The sequence below is a fragment of the Oncorhynchus tshawytscha genome, linkage group LG17 (genome assembly GCF_018296145.1).
Source record: "Oncorhynchus tshawytscha isolate Ot180627B linkage group LG17, Otsh_v2.0, whole genome shotgun sequence".
In the NCBI taxonomy this organism is placed as follows: domain Eukaryota; kingdom Metazoa; phylum Chordata; class Actinopteri; order Salmoniformes; family Salmonidae; genus Oncorhynchus; species Oncorhynchus tshawytscha.
In genome coordinates, this window is record NC_056445.1 from 9197490 (window position 1) to 9222571 (window position 25082).

Sequence of the window (25082 nt, forward strand, 5' to 3'; positions counted from 1 at the left end):
TACGAGGCTAGGTAAGTTTTGCAATGTTTTCAAAACTGTTTTGTGTACTTGAATTCTGATTACTTCCAGGGATACACAACATCCTGAAATATATGTAGATACCTTTGTTGGAAAGAATAATATATTTCCCTTGATGTAGTCATGTTGAATATAAAAAATGGCTCAACTTACCCTACTCTCCCCTAACAAGTATGGAGCATACAATTCACATAAAATTCTGTAGTTAAGGTGGAAGATGGCTAGGTAACTGCTGTTTGACTTGACAGGAAACTAAACTAGAGTTTTTAATCCTGGTGCTGAGCACGTGCATTATGTACAGTTGCGGCAAAATATATTTGGCATCCTTGCACTTCTCAGCATTATCAAACCTCGCCAATAATTGATTGTTTGGAGGGTGTTCTATTTTTACATTTATGTTTAGATGTTATTTTATCTTTTGTAAATAATACAAAAAGATCCCACTGCTGAAGGAGACACAAGAAAGCCTCATTTGAATTGAAAACCAGCCTAAATCCTGGGGGAAATGTTCTGTGTCCCAATGAAACACAATTCAAGCTCTTCGGCAATACAGATCAGCGCTGTGTTTACTAACAACCAAATTTGAAGCATTCGATGACATGAACACCCTCCTTAAAATCAAAGATGCAGGAGATTTGATAATGCCGTTGGGTTGCTTTGCTGCTTCTGGTACTGGGGGCCGTGAACTTGTGCAAGGCATCATGATTATCAGGTGTTTTGTATAGTCCAATGTTCAACTTAGTGGGTCTCCATTGAAGGTTGTGGGTCCTCCAGTAAGAGAATGACCCCAAACACACATATCTAAAAGCACCCATGAATGGTTAAGTGATGCTGGACTGGCCAAAGAAGAGTCCAGTTCTGAATCACATCCAAACCCTATGGCGAGTTCCGAAAACAGCAATAGAGAGTAACCCTCAAATATGAAATAATTGAAAGCATTTTACTGGTGAGAAGTGGGCCAAATTGTCAGTAGAAAGGTGCAGCAAGCTCATTGTTGGCTACAATAAGCATTCGTCTGCAGTTATCTTGGCCAAAGGCTGTGCAACCATGCACTAGCTCCGGGATGCCAATCATTGTGTCAATGCCATTTGTCTTTATTTTTCGGAATAAAAATTGTAAATGTTGATTTACAAAAATAAAATTGGTTCCAATAAAAAGGTTAACAGGTAGCTTATCGGTTAAGAGGCAGATACAAATAAACAAACAGTTATTCAATACAATGCATCATTGTTTAAGGCAATTTGTAATGCTATTTGTGATATAATTAGCTGATTTCACATGGCCACCAATGACTGGTTCCTGGTCTCCCCTTGGCCACCCCATTAAACAAATCCTAGAAACTCCCTGTTCCTCTCCCCACGAGGCTACTCGAAGCCCCTGAGGACTGTTCAGGCTAACCAGGCAGTAAGTGCCCTCATCACATCACTTAAGCCAGCCACAGGCCCAGCTCTATTAGGTTAGCCACGGACCGAGAGAGGAGAGGACCATGTCCATGTTACACAACCCTCATTTACCAGATCTGAATGATAGATAGACTGTGGGTTAGTCCCAAATACCACCCTAATCCCTATATAGTGCACTTGGGCACTGGCCAAAAGTAGTGCACTATATAGGGAACAGGGTGGCGTTTTTGGATCGCAGGCTGTGTTTCTGGTGTGTTTGGCTTAAAGCATCGTGTCGCTCACTATCTGTAGATATGAGTACAGAGCAGCAAATTAGTGGATGTGTGTATTTGACTAACATATGGAGTTGTGGATCTGTTGTGGATGGTTAGAGGCATTTTGTGCTTTGATGGTCTGTTTTTGATCTATTGTTTCCTGTCCAAGCTTATCTGTGCATGGAGCTTATCTGTGTATTTGTACATAAGAAAAGTACATAAACAGCCTCCTTTCTCTCTCCCCCTGAGGAAATCCCATTCCAGTATGACTAATAGACAGACATTAGACAGACAGCAGTCCTGATCTCTCTCTCATCTTTTTCTCTCCTTCTTTTCTCAATCTCCTTCTATCATTTTCTTTCTTTCATTCCCTCATTTCCGCTCTCCTGAGTTCAAACAGATTGCACTTTTGCATGCCTTGGAAAACAGGTTGTTCTATGGCAGAGCCTTAAATACACACACACACACACACACAAAATGACACACACACACACACACACACACACACACACACACACACACAAAATGACACACACACACACAAAATGACACACACACACACAAAATGACACACACACACACACACACACAAGCTGATTCCCAATCCTTAAAGAGGTGAGAAAATAAATATGTCTGAGCTCCAGTGAGAATATCAACATTGAATTAAGGAAAAATGAGTACAGTCCATTACAGGAGACAAGCCTACAGGAAATGAAAGAGGAAGAGAATGAAGGATGGAGGGCAGGAGATCAGCGAGAGATGGATGCAGGGAGTTCAGAGAGGGAAAGAGGTGAGCAATCTGTCTGTCTTCGTAGGGAGCTCCCCATTGACCTACCATTGACAATGTGAGACTCACTTTGAGGTGGATGACCCAATAAGAGGGCTTTCCCATGGCCACTAACTCACGCTCTCCCTGCCCTGTCCTAGTAAACTCTGATATGAGGGTGTCAGATACAGAGGGCTCAGCCTGAACCCCCTCACCAGTCATGTCATGGGTCATCACTGGCTCTCAGGTCAACAGGGACATTGAGGGATTCTCTGTAAACATACTCGTATATCAGAGTCACACCAGACCCTTTTCACAAGGTTGAGAGGGAAGCTGGACCACACAAACACATGCAAACACACACACTTTGTCTCTCGTCTGCCTATATTGCCTATCTGTAGTTAGAATACCATACATTCCTTTACCTCACGCCACTCCCCAACTGCTCCATATGAGAGAGGGAGAGATGGGAAGGGATGGAGAGAGGGAGAGAGAGCAAATGATGAGTCTGTCTCTAAACAGGGAAATGTAATGACTGATTAATCCCCAGCCATCACATTATTTTATATCTAAAACATACTACACATCTCCATAATCACATTCCATACCATTCACACATAGAGGCACATTTTGGACAAACTCGTACATCAGTGTCACACCAGAACTTTGTGTTGTCCAATTTGTCTCGTCTGACCCTTTTCACAAGGGTGCCTATATCAAATCAAATTGTATTTGTCACATGTGCCAAATACAACAAGTATAGACCTTACCGTGAAATGCTTACTTACAAGACCTTAACCAGTGTTTGGAAAGTATTGACTAAAATAAACTGAAGTTAAAAAGAAAGAAACAAAACCCAAATAATTAAAGAGCAACAACAAAATAACAGTAACGAGTCTATATACAGGGGGTACCGGTACAGAGTCAATGTGCAGGGCACAGGTTAGTCAAGATAATTTAGGCAATATGTACATGTAGGTAAAGTGTCTAGTGCATGGCTAATAAACAGAGATTAGCAGCAGCGACAAAATTGGGGGTGGGGGTCAATGCAAATAGTGTGGGTAGCCATTTGATTAGCTGTTCAGGAGTCTTATGGCTTGGGGGTAGAAGCAGTGAAGAAGCCTTTTGGACCTAGACTTGGCGCTCCGGTACCGCTGGCCGTGCGGTAGCAGAGAGAACAGACTATGACTAGGGTGGCTGGAGTCTTTGGCAATTTTTAGGGCCTTCCTCTGACACTGCCTGGTATATAGGTCCTGGATGGCAGGAAGCTTGGCCCCAGTGATATACTGGGCTGTACGCACTACCCTCTGTAGTGCCTTGCGGTCAGAGAGCAGTTACCATACCAAGTGGTGATGCAACCAGTCAGGATGCTCTCGATGGTGCAGCTGTAAAACTTTTTCAGGATCTGAGGACCCATGCCAAATCTTTTCAGTCTCCTGAGGGGGAATAGGCATTGTCGTGCCCTCTTCACGACTGTCTTGGTGTGTTAGGACAATGATAGTTTGTTGGTGATGTGGACACCAAGGAACTTGAAGCTCTCAACCTGCTCCACTACCGTCGATGTGAATGGGGGCGTGCTCCGCCCTCCTTTCCCTGTACTCCACGATAATCTCCTTTTTCTTGATCATGTTGAGGGAGAGGTTATTATCCTGGCACCACACTACCAGGTCTCTGACCTCCTCCCTAAAGGCTGTCTCATCGTTGTCAGTGATCAGGCCTACCACTGTTGTGTCATCGGCAAACTTAATGCTGGTGTTGGAGTCGTGCCTGGACATGCAGTCATGGGTGAACACTGAGTGCAGGAGGGGACTGAGCATGCACCCCTGAGGGGCCCCCATGTTGAGGATCCACGTGGCAGATGTGTTGTTACCTACCCTTACCACCTGGGGGCGGCCCATCAGGAAGTCCAGGATCCAGTTGCAGAGGGAGGTGTTTAGTCCCATGGTCCTTAGCTTAGTGATGAGCTTTGAGGGCAGTATGATGTTGAACTGTAGTTAATGAATAGCATTCTCACGTAGGTGTTCCTTTTGTCCAGGTGGGAAAGGGCAGTGTGGAGTGCAATAGAGATTGCGTCATCTGTGGATCTGTTGGGGCGGTAAGCCCCTTCCTCTCTCTCCTTGACGGAGTAATGCCGAATGTAAAAAAAATAAAAAAAATAAAAAATAAATGGCTAAACTTACCCCGCTCTCCTCTATATGTAGTTAGATTACCATACATTCCTTTACCTCACGCAACTCCAACTGCTCCATATAAGGGAGGGAGAGAGAGGAAGGGATGGAGAGAGACAGAGCTAGAGAATGAGTCCGTTTCTAAACAGTAAAATGTATCAACTGATTAATCCCCAGCCATCACATTACCGTTGATTCATATCCCAAAAATTCCATTCGTGCATAATAAAACGCATTCCATTCACACCCTAATAGTTCTGCAAAGTTGGTCGAATATTATTCAAAAATGATTCCCAGCTGTAACGGCTGCCAAAGGTGCTTCCACTGTGTATTAACTCTGGGGTGTGAGGACATATGCAATTATTTTAGAAAAATGTATTAGAAACATTTTCTATAACTTTCCTTCACTTGGAAGATCTGGAGTCGGTTGTGTAGATCTGCAGGAAGAAAAATCGAATGTAATCTCTTTTTTAAAATGTAATTCTAAGGAAGCAAAATGGAAAGACTCGAAGGGGTGTGTAGACTTTCACTAGGCGCTGTTGCACATACACACAAATACACATCGCATACTATGTGTACGCAGACACACACACACTGTGAACTCACACTGTTCTGGTGTAGATTAGGAAGCGTAAAGCAGATGCAGGATTCACACATGGGCTGTGAGTGTGGGAGTGCTGACATGGTCATACTGTGGCATGAGGGGGAGAGAGGGGGGCAGCGAGAAAGAGGGAGCAAGCGATGGAGAGCAGAGGTAGAGCAGGGGGAGAGAGGGGGGCAGCGAGAAAGAGGGAGCAAGCGATGGAGAGCAGAGGTAGAGCAGGGGAGAGAGGGGGGCAGCGAGAAAGAGGGAGCAAGCGATGGAGAGCAGAGGTAGAGCAGGGGGAGAGAGGGGGGCAGCGAGAAAGAGGGAGCAAGCGATGGAGAGCAGAGGTAGAGCAGGGGGAGAGAGGGGGCAGCGAGAAAGAGGGAGCAAGCGATGGAGAGCAGAGGTAGAGCAGGGGGAGGGAGGGGGCAGCGAGAAAGAGGGAGCAAGCGATGGAGAGCAGAGGTAGAGCAGGGGGAGAGAGGGGGGCAGCGAGAAAGAGGGAGCAAGCGATGGAGAGCAGAGGTAGAGCAGGGGAGAGAGGGGGGCAGCGAGAAAGAGGGAGCAAGCGATGGAGAGCAGAGGTAGAGCAGGGGGAGAGAGGGGGGCAGCGAGAAAGAGGGAGCAAGCGATGGAGAGCAGAGGTAGAGCAGGGGGGAGAGAGGGGGTCGAGAAAGAGGGAGCAAGCGATGGAGAGCAGAGGTAGAGCAGGGGGATAGAGGGGGAGTCGAGAAGGAGGGAGCAAGCGATGGAGAGCAGAGGTAGAGCAGGGGGAGAGAGGGGGCAGCAATGGAGAGCAGGGGGAAAGAAAGGGAGCAAGCAATGGAGAGCAGGGGGATAGAGGGGGCAGCGAGAAAGAGGGAGCAAGCAATGGAGAGCAGGGGGATAGAGGGGGCAGCGAGAAAGAGGGAGCAAGCGATGGAGAGCAGGGGGATAGAGGGGGAGTCGAGAAGGAGGGAGCAAGCGATGGAGAGCAGAGGTAGTGCAGGGGGATAGAGGGGCTTGAGAAAGAAGGAAATCAGGGGGTTAGAGTTGGTTGACCATACATTAAATCGAACCTTTCCATGATCATTACCTGAGCGGAAACAGTGACGAATTTGGAACTTTCCTACCATGTGAATGTTAAACACTCACCGAACAGTTTATTAGGTACACCAACCTAGTACCGGCTTAGAACCCCCCCCCCATTTGTCTCCAGAACAGCCTGAATTCTTCAGGGAATGGATTCTACAAGGTGCCAGAAACATTCCACAGGGATGTTGGTCCATGCTGACACGATGACATCACGCAGTTGCTGTAGATTGGACGGTGGTACATTCATACTGCGAACAGCCCAAAGATGATCTATTGGCTTTGGTAGGCAACAATGTTTAGATATGCTATGGTGTTCAATCGTTGCTCAATTAGTATCAATGGCCCTAACGTGTGCCAGGAAAGCATTCCCCACAGAATTGGAACCCGGTGTGGTCGCTGCAATAGCCCATCCGTGACAAGGATCGACGAGTTGTGCGTTCCGAGATGTCGTTCTGCCCACCACTCTTGTACTGTGCCATTATTTGTCTGTTTGTTGCCTTCCTGTTAGCTTGCATGATTCTTGCCATTCTCATTCAATCTCTCTCATCAACGAGATGTTTTTCACCCCTGGGCCTGCTGTTGACTGGATGTTTTTTGTTTGTCGCACCATTCCTGTTAAACCCCAGACACTGCCGTGGGTGAAAAGCCCAGGAGGGCGGCCGTTTCTGACATACTGGATCCGGTGCGCCTCGTTTTGCCCATTCTAGCATTCAATCGGACAGCAACTGAATGCCACGTGACTGACTGACTGTCTGTATGAGCGATCAATTTTGGGGAAGGGGGTAGTGTACCTAATAAACTGTCTGGTGGGTATCTCGCTGCATAGTACTAGCTAGCAGCATACTGACCGGAGCCTGTGGTCACTCCCTGCCTGCTGAAAAGTCACACCCTTAAACTCTCACCAAACAACACACACTCACATCACACAAAAAAAAAAATACAAAGACACACACACATTCTGCACTTTGATGACACCATGCCATTATCCAAATGATCAAATGGAACTCTCGGAGCCATCAAAATGTTTCTCTTTGCTGACAAGGAGAGAACCACTGTATCCTCTCCTTGGGGATGGTGAGGAGGAGTCCATTTACCGAGCTGTACTTAGTCAGATATCAAATCAAATCAAATGTTATTTGTCACATGCGCCAAATGCAACAGGTGTAGTAAACCTTACAGTGAAATGCTTAGTTTACAAGCCCTTAACCAACAACGCAGTTCTAAGAAAAATACCAACAAAAAAAAGAAAGAAAAGTAACAAATAATTAAAAGCAGCAGTAAAATAACAATAGCGAGGCTATATACAGGGGGTACCGGGAACAGAGTCGATGTGCGGGGGGCACCGGTTAGTCGAGGTAATTGATATGTATATGTAGAGTTATTCAAGTGACTATGCATAGATAATAACAGAGAGTAGCAGCAGCGTAAAAGGGGAGCAATGCAAATAGTCTGGGTAGCCATTTGATTAGCTGTTCAGGAGTCTTATGGCTTGGGGCACCACTAGGGTAGCTGGACTCTTTCACAATTTTTAGGGCCTTCCTCTGACACCACCTGGTATAGAGGTCCTGTATGGCTGGAAGCTTGGCCTCAGTGATGTACTGGGCCATACGCACCACCCTCTGTAGTGCCTTGCGGTCGGAGCCCGGGCAGTTGCCATACCAAGCAGTGACGCAACACATCAGGATGCTCTTGATGGTGCAGCTATAGAACCTTTCGAGGATCTGAGGACCCATACCAAATCTTTTCAGTCTCCTGAGGGGACTATAGGTTTTGTTGTGCCCTCTTCACGACTGTCTTGGTGTGCTATGATTTGATTACTTCATATGAACACCACGAGCCACAGCCCCCCGGGGAACAGTTAGGAGATGACAGACCATTTGACTCCGAGATTACTTATTTAAGATGAGCATCGAACATTAACAGAAGCTGTCTAAGATGGTATATGAATAATATATAGAGGAGAGGGGTTCATTATCTTTATGGATGAATCATTGTGTCACCCATAGAGAAGAGTTTTCCTTCTGTGGTTTCACTTTGTAACGGTTTTCTTCTGTTGAAGGAGAGGAGGACCAAAATGCAGCATGGTTAGTGTTCAACATGTTTAATAAAGACCATAAACTTGAACACTACAAAATACAAAACAACAAATGTGAAAAACCGAAACAGTCCTATCTGATGGATAGACACAAAGACAGAAGACAACCACCCACAAAATACCCAAAGAACATGGCTGCCTAAATATGGTTCCCAATCAGAGACAACGATAAACACCTGCCTCTAATTGAGAACCAATCTAGGCAACCATAGACTTACATAAACACCTAGACTTAGAAAACACCCCATAAACATACAAAACCCCTAGACCAGACAAAACACATAAATTCCCCATGTTAAACCCTGACCTAACCAAAATAATAAAGAAAAAAAAGATAACTAAGGCCAGGGCGTGACACACTTCTCATAGGACAATGAATTCAGAGATATGTGAGTGAGGGAGTGTGTGTGTATGAGTGTGTGTCTATGAGAGAGAGTGTGTGTGTGAGTTATATTGTAGCAATCGTTACAATTCTCACCAAGGTTAACCCTATTGACGCGCTGCGAATGGTGTCTGCCTTTCACGCTAGCGAACCTTATTCGCTTCCCTGCCCCACCATTCGTTACACTGGTGTCGGAAGTGGGATTGCGGCCATGAGGCTATCGAAATCCAGAGGCGGACATGTGAGGAGGCTTGAAAGAAAGTCGAAGCACGGGGACATGCCTTCCTGTTCTGAGAGCAGGGGGGGGGCACTGTAGCGATCCTTGCTATATGAGCCAGAGGAGAGGGGTTAATTATCTTTATGGATGAATCTTTCTGTCACTTACAGAGGTACGTCTTCTATTTAATTCAGAGATTTCACTTCTCAAATGACAATGAATTCAAAGATATGTTATTGAGGGAGTGTGTGTGCGTACGTGCATGTGTGTGTGTGTGTTATACTCTGGTCACATCCATAGAGTACATAGCGTTCTGACTTCTGAGTTGAGGTTCATCTGGCTGAACAATCAACAAAATTCCAGAATTCCTTAAGTGGCCATTAGAGATTTAAATCACCACCAGAGCCCAGGACGAAACCACAGAGCAGTGTGTGAGTGTGAGAGTGAAATGACACAGTTCCAGTACATGGGGATAATGGATTTTTAAAAGTCACGAAAGACTCCAGCGAGGGGAAAAAGGGAGAGCGAGAGAGAGACAGGAGCAGGGTAAAGGCGTAATGGGAATAAGGGATGTTAAGGTAGAGGGATGGTGGAACAGACAGAGGAGCAACAGTGACCCGATACAACACACACACACACACACACACACAGTATACAAACACTACATGGCCCAAAGTATGTGAACACTTGCTGGTCGAACGCCTCATTCCAAAATCATGAGCATTAATATGGAGTTGGTCCCCCCTTTGCTGCTATAACAGCCTCCACTCTTCTGGGAAGGTTTTCCACTAGATGTTGACACATTGCTGCGGTACTTGCTTCTATTCAGCCACAAGAGCATTAGTGAGGTCGGGCACAGATGTTGGGCATTTAGGCTTACAGTCGGCGTTCTAATTCATCCCAACGGTGTTCGATGGGGTTGAGGTCAGGGCTCTGTGCAGGCCAGTCAAGTTCTTCCACACCGATTTCGACAAACCATTTCTGTATGGACCTCGCTTTGTACACGGGAGCATTGTCAAGCTGAAAGGGCCTTTACCAAACTGTTGCCACAAAGTTGGAAACACAGAATCGTCTAGAATGTCATTGTATGCTGTAGCGTTAAGATTTCCCTTCACTGGAACTAAGGGGCCTAGCCCGAATCCATGAAAAACAGCCCCAGACCATTATTCCTCCTCCACCAAACTTTACAGTTGGCACTATGCATTGGGGCAGGTAGCGTTCTCCTGGCATCTGCCAAACCCAGATTTGTCCGTCGGACTGCCAGATGGTGAAGCCTGATTCATCACTCCAGAGAGAGCGTTTCGACTGTTCCAGAGTCCAATGGCGGTGAGCTTTACACCACTCCAGCTGACACTTGACATTGCACATGATGATGTTAGGCTTGTGTACCGCTGCTCGGCCATGGAAACCTATTTCATGAAGCTACCGATGAACAGTTATTGTGCTGACATTGCTTCCAGTGGCAGTTTGGGACTCTGTAGTCCCAAACTGAGTTTTACACACTTCAGCCCTCACCGGTTCTGTGAGCTTGTGTGGCCTACCCCTTTGTGGCTGAGCTGTTATTGCTCCTAGACATTTCACTCTTCACAATAACAGCACTTACAGTTGACCGGGGCAGCTCTAGCAGGGCAGAAATTTGACGAACCGACTTGTTGGAAAGGTGACGCCCTATGACGGTGATACATTGAAAGTCACTGAGCTCTTCAATAAGACCATTCTACTCCCAGTGTTTGTCTATGGAGATTGCATGGCAGTGTGCTCAATTTTATACTCCTGTCAGCAAAGGCTGTGTCTGAAATAGGTGAATCCACTAATTTGAAGGGGTGTCCACATACCTTTTGCATATACAGTGTACTGTACCTTACACATATATAACTCATAAACTCCCATAACTGAGTGAGTGTAACAGTCCAGAGTGTGGGACCTAATGTCTTATTTACATTTCCGTGTGCCCAGTTTCCCTTGGGGTCAATTGCTAGATGCAGAATCAGACGCTGTTATCAATAACACAGAATTGCACTGAAACATGGCTTATGTGTTTTGCTATGGTCCGTGCCAAACAAACCATAGGAGGTGCAGAGGGCTCCCTCTCCCTGACTGCTGCTCCTCCGGTACACTGACCAGGGAGAGACTGACTGACTTGTTGTTTGGATTACAGCTGGAAAGAATCATGGATTCGATCAAAATCACATTGGAACAGAATCCCTCAGCCACATCGTCACTGACATGTCAGACACACGCGCACAAATGTGTGCACGCACACGCAGACACACACACACACAGTAATAACAGTATAACTGTCTCTGAATTGTATTTCTAAAAATACTAAGAGCCCTGACTTCATAAGACAGGAATTCTGCCTGGAATCACCAATAACCGAGGGACAGAGTTGGCTTAAGAACACGAGATGCAAAGTCAGTGGCGGTTCTAGCTTGTATGGCTCCCTGGGCGAACCCCCCCCTATATAAGTATAAAAATATATACTTATATAGATAATATATATATAAATAATATAAAAAAAGACTCATAAATATCAGAAAGAAGTAACAAAGATAAATAGAAACAAATGTGTTGATTTGGCACTCGAGCATCAATACATTATACATTGTCCATCTGCTCTACATAAACCCTTGGTTGAATGCTCATCATTGACCGTAAACCTGTCTCATGGTTCTGGTTCTGAGTGGTTCACTCTGGCCAGAGATGGCATAGCAACAGAGACACACCCCCAGAGATGGAGTGGCTCGTTCAGCTTAGTCATCTGATTGGCGGAACTTCTTTATGGCCCCAGTCAACGCCTAGCACCAAGAAACTTTGTTTCTGGGTTTCCACAACAGATGGTTAATGACACTTCACCACACCACTATAATAAAACTACATTGACCTAATCTGCATAGTCTGAACACATACGCCAGCACTCAGGCATGCACGGATGCTCTTTCCCTAACAGGCAGTGGTATTTAAGTGTCTACGGAGTAGGATAATTATGGTCTGTCTGACAATGAAGAAGTGAGAGAGAGAGGACTGAGGGAGAGAAACAGAGCCAAATGTATGACCCATATTAGAAACACATATTTCCCTCAGATTACACAGATCCACAAAGAATTCTAAAACAAACCCAATTTTTATAAACTCCCATATCTACTGGGTGAAATACCACAGTGCGCCATCACATCAGCAAGATGTATGACCTGTTGCCACAAGAAAAGGGCAACCAGTGAAGAACAAACACCATTGTAAATACAACCCATATTTATATTTATTTATTTTCCCTTTTGTACTTGAACTATTTGCACATTGTTACAGCACTGTATATATACATAATATGACATTTGAAATGTCTTTATTCTTTTGGATCTTCTGTGAGTGTAATGTTGACTGTTTATTGTTATTGTTTACTTCCCTTTTATGTATTATCTTCTTCACTTGCTTGGGAAATGTTAACATGTGTTTCCCATGCCAACAAATCCCTTAAATGTAAATTGAAAATAAAATTGAATTGAAAAACAGAAGGAGATCAAATAAGAAGGATTGAAGGGTGTGAGAGCAATGGAGACAAATTACACAACATCTAACATCACCTTTGATCCACAAGACCAGGGTTGCCTGGTGGGTCATGGGTATAATATATCACCTCGAGATGAGCTGGGTTGCTAGCACCATGTGCATGCGTGTTGCAACTAATAAACAGGAAGCTGTCATCAAGGCTAAAGGGTGGCTACTTTGAAGAATCTAAAATAGGTTTTGATTTGTTTAACACTTTTCTGGTTACTACATGACTCCACATGTGTTATTTCATAGTCTGTCTTCACTATTATTCTACAATGTAGAAAATAGTCTAAATAAAATGAAAAACCCTTGAATGAGTAAGTGTGTCCAAACTTTTGACTGGTACTGTATGTAATGCTGGAATCATTAAAACTCGTTTTTCAACCACTCCACAAATTTCTTGTTAACAATCTATAGTTTTGGAAAGTTGGTTAGGATATCTACTTTGTGCATGACAAGTCATTTTTCCAGCAATTATTTACAGACAAATTATTTCACTTATAATTCACTGTATCACAATTCCAGTGGGTCAGAAGTTTACATATACTAAGTTGACTGTGCCTTTAAACATTTAGGAAAATTCCAGAAAATGATGTCATGGCTTTAGAACCCCCACAACAGCTAATTTACATAATTTGAGTCAATTGGAGGTGTACATGTGGATGTATTTCAAGGCCTACCTTCAATCTCAGTGCCTTTTTGCTTTACATCGTGGTAAAAACAAAAGAAATCAGCCAAGACCTCCACAAGTCTGGTTCATCCTTCGGAGCAATTTCCAAACGCCTGAAGGTACCACATTCATCTGTACAAACAATAGTATGCAAGTATAAACACCATGGGACCACGCAGCCGTCACACCGCTCAGGAATGAGGCCCGTTCTGTCTCCTAGAGAAAAGTGCAAATCAATCCCAGAACAACAGCAAAGGACCTTGTGAAGATGCTGGAGGAAACAGGAACAAAAGTATCTATATCCACAGTAAAACAAGTCCTATATCGACCGAACCTGAAAGGGCACTCAGCAAGGAAGAAGCCACTGCTCCAAAACTGCCATAAAAAAGCCAGACTACAGTTTTCAACTACACATGGGGACAAAGACCGTACTTTTTTCTGGTTTGATGAAACAAAAATATAACTTTTTGGCCATAATGACCATCGTTATGTTTGGAGGAAAAAGGGGAGGCTTGCAAGCCGAAGAACACCATCCCAATCGTGAAGCACGGGGGTGGCAGCATCATGTTGTGGGGCTGCTTTGCTGCAGGAGGGACTGGTGCACTTCACAAAATAGATGGCATCATGAGGTAAGAAAATGACGTGGATATATTGAAGCAACAGCTCAAGACATCAGTCAGGAAGTTAAAGCTTGGTCGCAAATGGGTCTTCCAAATGGACAATGACCCCAAGTGTACTTCCAAAGTTGTGGCAAAATGGCTTAAGGATAACAAAGTCAAGGTATTGGAGAGGACATCACAAAGCCCTGACCTCAATCCTATAGAACATTTGTGGGCAGAACTGAAAAAGCATGTGCGAGCAAGGAGGCCTACAAACCTTACTCAGTTACACCAGCTCTGTCAGGAGGAATGGGCCAAAATTCACCCAACTTATTGTGGAAAGCTTGTGGAAGGCTACCCGAAACGTTTGACCCAAGTGAAACAATTTAAAGGCAATGCTACCGAATACTAATTGAGTGTATGTAAACTTCTTACCCACTGGGAATGTGATGAGTGAAATAAAAGCTGAAATAAATGATTCTCTCTACCATTATTCTGACATTTCACATTCTTACAATAAAGTGGTGATCCTTACTGACCTAAAACAGGGAATTTTTACTAGGATTAAATGTCAGGAATTGTGAAAAAGTGAGTTGAAATATATTTGGCTAAGGTGTATGTAAACTTCCAACTTCAACTGTATGTTGGAAAAAAACAAATGAGAACCTATTTAGCATGTTTTGCCAAACAGAACTCACCTAGAATGTGGTTACCATGTGTTCAGCAAAGAAGGCTGGTGAGAGAAACTATAGAAGGATGGGATCATTGTAATGTATGGAATAGCTCCTCCCACCAGCCCCCTCTGGTCCTCAGAGTATACAATATAATGTTCTGGACAAGTTTCAAGAGACGGTGCAAAAACATTTTCTGATGGTTAGGAGAATATTCGATCAACATTGTTGCCATGTTCTCAGACTATAAGATATCAAGAATTTTTGTTTTTGAACGTATCTAGGCTTGCAATAACAAAGGGATTGAATACATTTCAGCTCTTAATTTTTGCTGTTTATTATTTCTAAAAACATAATTCCACTTTGACATGATTGGACATTGGGGGTAGGCCAGTTACACAAAATCTAATTCGGAAAGTATTCAGAACCCTTTACTTTATCCACATTTTGTTACGTTACAGCCTTATTATAAAATTAACTAGATTGGGTTTTTTCCTCATCAATATACATACAATACACCATAATGACAAAGCAAAAACAGATTTTTTTGCAAATGTAGTCAAAATAAAAAAACATTACATTTACATAAATATTCAGACCTTTTACTCAGTACTTTGTTGAAGCACCTTTGGCAGCGATTACAGCCTCAAATCTTCTTGGGTATGATGCTACAAGCTCGGAAACACCTGTATTTGGGGAGTTATTCTCATTCTTCTCTGCAGATCCTCTCATGCTCTGTCAGGTTGGATGGGGAGCGTCACCACACAGCAAATTTCAGGTCTCTCCGGAGATGTTCGATCAGGTTTAAGAACGGGCTCTGGCTGGGCCACTCAAGGACATTCACAGACTTGTCCCGAAGCCACTCCTGCATTGTCTTGGCTCTGTGCTTGGGGTTGTTGTCCTGTTGGAAGGTGAACCTTCGCCCCAGTCTGAAGTCCTGAGCACTCTGGAGCACATTTTCATCAAGGATGTCTCTGTTCTTGGCTTTGTTCATCTTTCCCTCGATCCTAACTAGTCTCACAGTACCTGCCACTGAAAAACATCCCCACAGCATGATGATGCCACCAACATGCTTCACCGTAGGGATGGTGCCAGGCTTCCTCCAGATGTGATGCTTGACATTCAGGCCTAAGAGTTAAATCTTGGTTTCATCAGACCAGAGAATCTTGTTTCTCATGGTCTGAGAGTTCTTTAGGTGCCTTTTGGCAGACTCAAAGCTGGCTGTCATGTGCCTTTTAATGAGGAGTGCCTTCCGTCTGGCCACTCTACCATAAAGGTTAGATTGGTGGAGTGCTGCAGAAATGGTTGTCCTTCTGGGAGGTTCTCCCATCTCCACAGAGGAACTCTGGAGCTCTGTCAGGGTGACTAATCGGGTTCCTGGTCACCTCCCTGACGAAGACCCTTCTCCCCCGATTTCTCAGTTTGACAGGGCGGCCAGCTCTAGGAAGAGTCTTGGTGGTTCCAAACTTCTTCCATTTAAGAATGATGGAGGCCACAGTGTTCTTAGGGACCTTCAATGCTGCAGAAATGTTTTGGTTCCCTTTCCCAGATCTATGCCTCGACACAATCCTGTCTCGGAGCTTTACAGGCAATTCCTTCAACCTCATGGCTTAGTTTTTGCTCTGACATGCACTGTCAACTGTGGGATCTTCTAATATAATAGACAGGTGTGTGCGCCTTTCCAAATCATGACCAATCGATTGAATTTGCCACAGGTGGACTCCAATCAAGTTGTAGAAACATCTCAAGGATGATCAATGGAAACAGGATGCACCTGAGCTCAATTTCGAATCTCATAGCAAAGGGCCTGAATACCTATGTAAATAAGGCATTTCTGTTTTTATTTTTGTGAACATTTTTAGAAACCCGTTTTCGCTTTGTCATTATGGGGTGTGTAGATTGAGAATTTTTATTTATTTAATCCATTTTAGAATAAGGCTGTAAAGCAACAAAGGTGAAAAGAATCCAGGGGTCTGAATGCACTGTATGCTTTCAGTACTAGATTCATTCTCTGATCCTTTGATTGGGCGGACATGTCAGTTCATGCTGCAAGAGCTCTGATAGGTTGAAGAATGTGATCTGGAAGTTGTCATAATTACAGTGTAAGTCTATGGAAAGGTGTGAGAACCATGAGTCACCTAGATTTTGTATTGAAGTCAATGTACCCAGAGGAGGACTGAAGCTAGGTGTCCTAAGGCTATACCATGGTGCTACCCGACAGAGTGCTGTTGAGGCTACTGTATACCTTCATTGCATAATAGTGTGTTATCAATTATTTGGTGGAGTGAATATGTTTTTTGTGTAGTTTTATCTAAAAAGGATAACTTTTTAAATGTTTATTTTTCTGAACTTCACTGAGGATGGTCCTCCCGTTCCTCCTCGGAGGAGCCAGAATGGGTGTGGAATCCGTCAATCCCACCACATCCCCACCCTCACAATTCCAGGTCACATTTCGGGGGAATAGAGACCGATTCACAAAAAAGGCCTAAATCAGGCCACATTGATAGAAAGTCTTCACAATTACTCTGAAAGTCTCATAGTAGGAGTGCTGATCTGTTATCAGTTTTGCCTGATTTAGATCATGATGAATACAATTATATGGACAGGGGGGATCTGATCCTAGATCAGCACTCCTACTCAAGTGTATCGGCCAATCAACCAATACCATTTTTTTTTACCCTCCTTTTTCTCCCTAATTTGGATCTTGTCAAATCGCTGCAACTCCCCAACAACTTGAGAGGCAATGGTCGAGTCATACGTCCTCCGAAACATGACCCGCCAATCCACGTTTGTTAACACCTTAACCCGGAAGCCAGCTGCACAAATGTGTCAGAGGAAACACTGTTCACCTGACGACCGAGGTCAGCCTTCAAGGCGTCAGGACCACCACAAGCAGTTACTAGAGCACGATGAGCCAAGTAAAGCCCCCCCCCCCAATTGTGCGCCACCCTATGGGACTCCCGATCACGTCCAGTTGTGATACAGTCTGGAAATGAACCAGGGTCTGTAGTGACGCACTGAGATGCAGTGCCTTAGACCACTGTGCCACTCGCTCAAATATTCTCGCTCTTATCCATAATAATCTATTAAATGTAGACTAGCCTACCCGCACTGTATCTGCGAGCTGTTGGGTAGAGAGCACGTGCCTAGACCAGAGTAGGCACATTTGCTATTTTGGTCAACAGTTTTTGTGACAAAACAATCCGTAGAGTTGAAAATGTGATAGAAACACACTGAACTTTAGATTTTTATTCGGTACATGAAAACATTCGCAAAAAAGTACATTTTGTGTGCTGCATGTCATCACGTAATGATTTTTAGCCGCAGCAATTTCTGTATGCGGATTTTAGAATATTTGCATGGAAACATAGCTACAATAAAAACATTTACTATCTAGGACCTAAAGGGGTTATTCGGCTGTCCCCATAGGGGAACCCTTTGAAGAAACCATTTTGGTTCCAGGCAGAACTGTTTTGGGTTCCATGTAGAGCCCTTTCTACAGATGGTTCTACATGGAACCCAAAAGGGTTCTGCCAGGAACAAAAAAGGTTTCTACCTGCAACCAAAATGAGTTCTTCAAAGGGTTCTCCAATGGGGACAGCTGAAGAACCCTTTTTTTCTAAGAGTGTAGTGTTATTTCCTGATAGTTGCTGGTTGAAAATATAATCTACAAAGACCTTCTATTCAGCAGGTTTGCAAGGGCAGGAGTTTCCACTTTCCATAGTAGCATCACAATGTTCCAAACCTTTCTACCAAAACGGCTGCATTGGACCTTTAATTGGATTTGAGGCTCTCTGCTTTGAATGTGTGTTATTTTTTATCATTCATCATTTACAATATATTAAATCTTGTTTGAATTTGATTGGATTGAGAGACTGAGACCCACGTTCCGACTTGTAGGCCATGGGGACAATTTGCACAAAGTTGTCTTCCTGATTGATTTGCAGCCATTTGAGAATCACAGGAGTGTCTATAAATTAGCACAGCTACTGAAGTCTGCCAAGTTAAGTAGCAGTCCTTCAATCAGATCATCAACTTATATTCCTCCTTTTGACTATGACAGACTTTCCACAAGGACAGGGATATTGTAAATTGAACCAGGGTTTATGGATTGACAGTACTTTCTTAACAAAAACTAAACTAACAATACATGTTCAGCAGACCCAATTATCGTATGGGATGCCTTTAAATGTACCTTTTTAAAGGCCATTCAATACAATTTTAATTTCAAATACAAAAGAGAAAAGACTTACAACAGAAAATCTAACATTACACACCATGTTGATGAATGTACTAAAGAAGCGTTGAATAATCTATATGCAAAAGAATTTTGAGGAACTTATTTAGGAAAGATTGGGTTTCACTTGTCTAAAAAACAGTATAAGGCCACAAGGCGAGACCCAAATGCAGACACAGGAGGCAGATGGTTGAGCTCCGATATTTATTATACCAAAAAGGGGAAAGCAAAAGGCAGGTCAGGCGAGAGTTCATAAACCAGGTCAGAGTCCAAACAGTACCAGGTGATAGGCAGGCTCGAGGTCAGACACCTGGAGGTGGGTGGAGACAATCACAAAGACAGGTGAAACAGATCAGGAAGTGACAGCACCCCCCCCTTTAGGTATGCCACCCGGCGTCCTACCTGGATGTCAGCGGGGAAAGTTGGTGATGAGGAGCGGGTCCTGGATGTCTCTAGCGGGAACCCACCACCTCTTCTCCGGGCCGTAACCCTCCCTGTCAACCAGGTACTGGAAACCACTGCCCCGTGGTCGAACACCCAGGAGACGTTTCACCGTGTATGCAGGATGGCCATTGATGACACGGAGACAGAAGACAAAGGGCTATGAGACACAGGCTTAATCCTAGACACATGGAAAGTAGGGTGAATACGGCAGGTACGGGGTAACACAAGATGGACAGCAGTGGAACTAAGGACCCTAGAAATGGGAAAAGGACCAATGAAACAGGGGGACAGTTTGCGGGACTCCACCCAAAGGGGCAGGTCCAGAGTGGAAAGCTATACCCTCTGCCCAATGTGGTAGCAGGGAGCTGGAGTCCTGTGGCAGTCCACTTGTCAACGATACCTGGAGTTGGTCTGCTCTTCTCCAGGTACGCCAACAGCGTCGGACAAACATCTGGGCCGAGGGTATGTTGACCTCTTGTTCTGGGAAGAGTGGAGGGTGATACCCCATAGAACACTCAAAAGGGGAGAGTCCCGTGGCTAAAAAGGGAAGGGTGTTCCGGGCATACTCCACCCAGGCCAGTTGTCAGCTCCAGGTAGTGGGGTTGGTTGAGCCCAGGCATCTTAGGGTGGTTCTAGGTCCTGGTTAGCTCGCTCCGACTGGCTGTTGGATTGGGAATGGAATCCGCAGGACAGGCTGGCCAACGCCCCAATAAGGGTGTAGAACGCCTTCCAGATGAGAACTGAGGACCCCGGTGGGAGACCATGTCCAATGGGAGTCCATGGATCTGGAAGATGTGCTGCACCATAAGCTGGGCCTTCTCCTTGGCAGAGGGTAGTTTGGGGAGAGGGATGAAATGGGTTGCCTTGGAGAACCGATCCACTATTGTCAAAATGATGGTGTTGCCATCAGACGGGGGAAGCCCAGTGACAAAGTCCAGAGAGATATGGGACCAGGGAGGATGAGGGACAGGCAGTGGCTGAAGGATGCCAGAAGGAGCATCACACTGCGACGAAGGCAGAAATGCCAGGAACCATTGTGGGCCACCAGAAACATTGTTGTAGGAAGGCTAGGGTATGACAGGAACCTGGATGATAGGTCAGCCTGAAGAAATGAGCCCATTCCAGGACCAGGGACCAGACTGAGTTAGGTACAAACAACCGGTTAGCCCGGGCCCCCTTCTGGTTCATTCTGGGAACGTTGTGCCTTGCGGACCAAGGTTTCAATACCCAAATCCACTGAAGCTGCAAGGCATGAGGTAGGGAGAATGCTTTCGGAGACCGAGGGTGTGGCAGAGGAACTGTATAGGCGGGAGCGGGTGTCAGGCTTCACATTTTTGGATGCTGGGTGGTAGGAAATGGTGAAGTTGAATCTTGTGAACCTTAAAGCCCACCGCGCCTGCCTGGAGTTAAGGAGCTTCGCTGTATGGAGATATTCCAAATTTTCAAGGTTGGTCCAAACCAAGAATGGCTGTTCTGCGCCTTCCAGCCAGTGCGTCCACTCTTCCAGCGCCATCTTGACTGCCAGGAGTTCTCGGTTGCCTACGTCGTAGTTCCTCTCTGCAGGATTGAGACGATGGGACAGGAAGGCACATGGATGGAGCTTCTGGTCCTGGGCAGATCGCTGGGACAGGATGGCCCCTACTCCAACATCAGAAGCATTAACATCTACCACAAATTGGAAGGGCGGATCTGGATGGACGAAGATGGGTGCTATGATGAAACCGATACTTCAGGTCCACGAAGGCTCGACCGATGTGACAGGCACCCTGTCGACCGCTGGAGACCATGTGAATGGTACTTTGGGAGAAGTGAGTGCAGAGAGGCCGCCACAGTGCTGTAGACCCGAATGAAACGGAGGTAGAAGTTAGCGAACCCCAGGAAGCATTGCATCTGCACCCTGGATGTAGGTTGAGGCCACTCTACCACTGCTTTCACTTTTTCCGGATCCACTTGGACATTTCCATCAGCGATGACATATCCCAGAAAGGAGATTGTAGAGCGGTGGAACTCACACTTTTCGGCTTTCACAAACAATTGTTTCTCCAGGAGGTGCTGAAGGACTTGTCTGACATGAAGAATGTGTTCTTGGGCAGACCGGAAAAAAAAACCTTGGATGTCGTCCAAGGTGGACGAACACGAAACGGTTTAGCATGTCCCGGAGCATATTGTTTACTAGAGCCTGGTGAGTCCAAATGGCATGACCTGGTACTCATAATGTCCACTGGCTGTGTTAAAGGCTGTCTTCCACTCATCGCCTTCGCGTATCCGAACCAGGTGGTAGGCATTCCGAAGATCCAGTTTGGAAAAAATTGTGGCCCCCTGTAGAGGTTTGAAAGCTGAGGAGAGGAGTGGTAGGGGGTACCGATTCTTGATCGTTATATCATTCAGATGCTGGTAGTCAATGCACGGGCGCAGGGTCTTGGCCTTCTCCACAAAGAACATGGCCTTGGTTTCCGGGCAGGATAGAGAATATAGCCGACCACTAGGTGGTGTGTTGCCTGGGAGGAGATCAATGGCACAATCATAAGTGTGGTGCGGGGGAGGAGAAGTAGCCCGTGCCTTCCTGAAGACCTCCAGGAGGTCATGGTACTCAGTGGGGACGGCAGAAACATCTGTGGCTTTGCTTACGTCCTGAGGGGAACGTCTCAAGGAAGGCTGTGCCGCTTTTAGGCAATGAGAATGACCTGCTTCCGGCGCCGACAGAGATGGCCGCCTCGCTTCACGTTCCTAGGAAACTATGCAGTGTTTTGTTTTTTTACGTGTTATTTCTTACATTAGTACCCCAGGTCATCTTAGGTTTCATTACATACAGTCGAGAAGAACTACTGAATATAAGATCAGCATCAACTCACCATCAGTACGACTAAGAATATGTTTTTCGCGACGCGGATCCTGTGTACTGCCTTTCAAACAGGACAACGGAATGGTTCCCATGCAGCGACCCAAAAAAACGACTCCGAAAAAGAGGGAAACGAGGCGGTCTTCTGGTCAGACTCCGGAGACGGGCACATCGTGCACCACTCTCTAGCATTCTTCTCGCCAATGTCCAGTCTCTTGACAACAAGGTTGATGAAATCCGAGCAAGGGTAGCATTCCAGAGGGACATCAGAGACTGTAACGTTCTTTGCTTCACGGAAACATGGCTCACTGGAGAGACGCTATCGGAGGCGGTGCAGCCAGCGGGTTTCTCCACGCATCGCGCCGACAGAAACAAACATCTTTCTGGTAAGAAGAGGGGCGGGGGCGTATGCCTTATGGCTAACGAGACATGGTGTGATGAAAGAAACATACAGGAACTCAAATCCTTCTGTTCACCTGATTTAGAATTCCTCACAATCAAATGTAGACCGCATTATCTACCAAGAGAATTCTCTTCGATTATAATCACAGCCGTATATATCCCCCCAAGCAGACACATCGATGGCTCTGAACGAACTTTATTTGACTCTTTGCAAACTGGAATTCATTTATCCGGAGGCTGCATTCATTGTAGCTGGGGATTTTAACAAGGCTAATCTGAAAACAAGACTCCCTAAATTTTATCAGCATATCGATTGCGCAACCAGGGGTGGAAAAACCTTGGATCATTGTTACTCTAACTTCCGCGACGCATATAAGGCCCTGCCCCGCCCTCCTTTCGGAAAAGCTGACCACGACTCCATTTTGTTGATCCCTGCCTACAGACAGAAACTAAAACAAGAGGCTCCCACGCTGAGGTCTGTCCAACGCAGGTCCGACCAAGCTGACTCCACACTCCAAGACTGCTTCCATCACGTGGACTGGGATATGGGATATGTTTCGTATTGCGTCAGATAACAATATTGACGAATACGCTGATTCGGTGTGCGAGTTCATTAGAACGTGCGTTGAAGATGTCGTTCCCATAGCAACGATTAAAACATTCCCTAACCAGAAACCGTGGATTGATGGCAGCATTCGCGTGAAACTGAAAGCGCGAACCACTGCTTTTAATCAGGGCAAGGTGACTGGTAACATGACCGAATACAAACAGTGCAGCTATTCCCTCCGCAAGGCTATCAAACAAGCTAAGCGTCAGTACAGAGACAAAGTACAGAGACAAAGTAGAATCTCAATTCAACGGCTCAGACACAAGAGGCATGTGGCAGGGTCTACAGTCAATCACGGACTACAAGAAGAAATCCAGCCCAGTCACGGACCAGGATGTCTTGCTCCCAGGCAGACTAAATAACTTTTTTGCCCGCTTTGAGGACAATACAGTGCCACTGACACGGCCTGCAACGAAAACATGACGACTCTCCTTCACTGCAGCCGAGGTGAGTAAGACATTTAAACGTGTTAACCCTCGCAAGGCTGCAGGCCCAGACAGCATCCCCAGCCGCGCCCTCAGAGCATGCGCAGACCAGCTGGCCGGTGTGTTTACGGACATATTCAATCAATCCCTATACCAGTCTGCTGTTCCCACATGCTTCAAGAGGGCCACCATTGTTCCTGTTCCCAAGAATGCTAAGGTAACTGAGCTAAACGACTACCGCCCCGTAGCACTCACTTCCGTCATCATGAAGTGCTTTGAGAGACTAGTCAAGGACCATATCACCTCCACCCTACCTGACACCCTAGACCCACTCCAATTTGCTTACCGCCCAAATAGGTCCACAGACGATGCAATCTCAACCACACTGCACACTGCCCTAACCCATCTGGACAAGAGGAATACCTATGTGAGAATGCTGTTCATCGACTACAGCTCGGCATTCAACACCATAGTACCCTCCAAGCTCGTCATCAAGCTCGAGACCCTGGGTCTCGACCCCGCCCTGTGCAACTGGATACTGGACTTCCTGACGGGCCGCCCCCAGGTGGTGAGGGTAGGCAACAACATCTCCACCCCGCTGATCCTCAACACTGGGGCCCCACAAGGGTACGTTCTGAGCCCTCTCCTGTACTCCCTGTTCACCCACTTCTGCGTGGCCACGCACGCCTCCAACTCAATCATCAAGTTTGCGGACGACACAACAGTGGTAGGCTTGATTACCAACAACGACGAGACGGCCTACAGGGAGGAGGTGAGGGCCCTCGGAGTGTGGTGTCAGGAAAATAACCTCACACTCAACGTCAACAAAACTAAGGAGATGATTGTGGACTTCAGGAAACAGCAGAGGGAACACCCCCTATCCACATCGATGGAACAGTAGTGGAGAGGGTAGCAAGTTTTAAGTTCCTCGGCATACACATCACAGACAAACTGAATTGGTCCACTCACACAGACAGCATCGTGAAGAAGGCGCAGCAGCGCCTCTTCAACCTCAGGAGGCTGAAGAAATTCGGCTTGTCACCAAAAGCACTCACAAACTTCTACAGATGCACAATCGAGAGCATCCTGGCGGGCTGTATCACTGCCTGGTACGGCAACTGCTCCGCCCACAACCGTAAGGCTCTCCAGAGGGTAGTGAGGTCTGCACAACGCATCACCGGGGGCAAACTACCTGCCCTCCAGGACACCTACACCACCCGATGTTACAGGAAGGCCATAAAGATCATCAAGGACATCAACCACCCGAGCCACTGCCTGTTCACCCCGCTATCATCCAGAAGGCGAGGTCAGTACAGGTGCATCAAAGCTGGGACCGAGAGACTGAAAAACAGCTTCTATCTCAAGGCCATCAGACTGTTAAACAGCCACCACTAACATTGAGTGGCTGCTGCCAACACACTGACACTGACACTGACTCAACTCCAGCCACTTTAATAATGGGAATTGATGGGAAATGATGTAAATATATCACTAGCCACTTTAAACAATGTTGGTTATGTTACTTGTTGGTTATTACTGCATTGTCGGAACTAGAAGCAAAAGCATTTCGCTACACTCGCATGAACATCTGCTAACCATGTGTATGTGACAAATAAAATTTGATTTGATTTGATTTGAAAACGGGCTCCAACCCAGGATGGAGCTCGTGGTCCAGT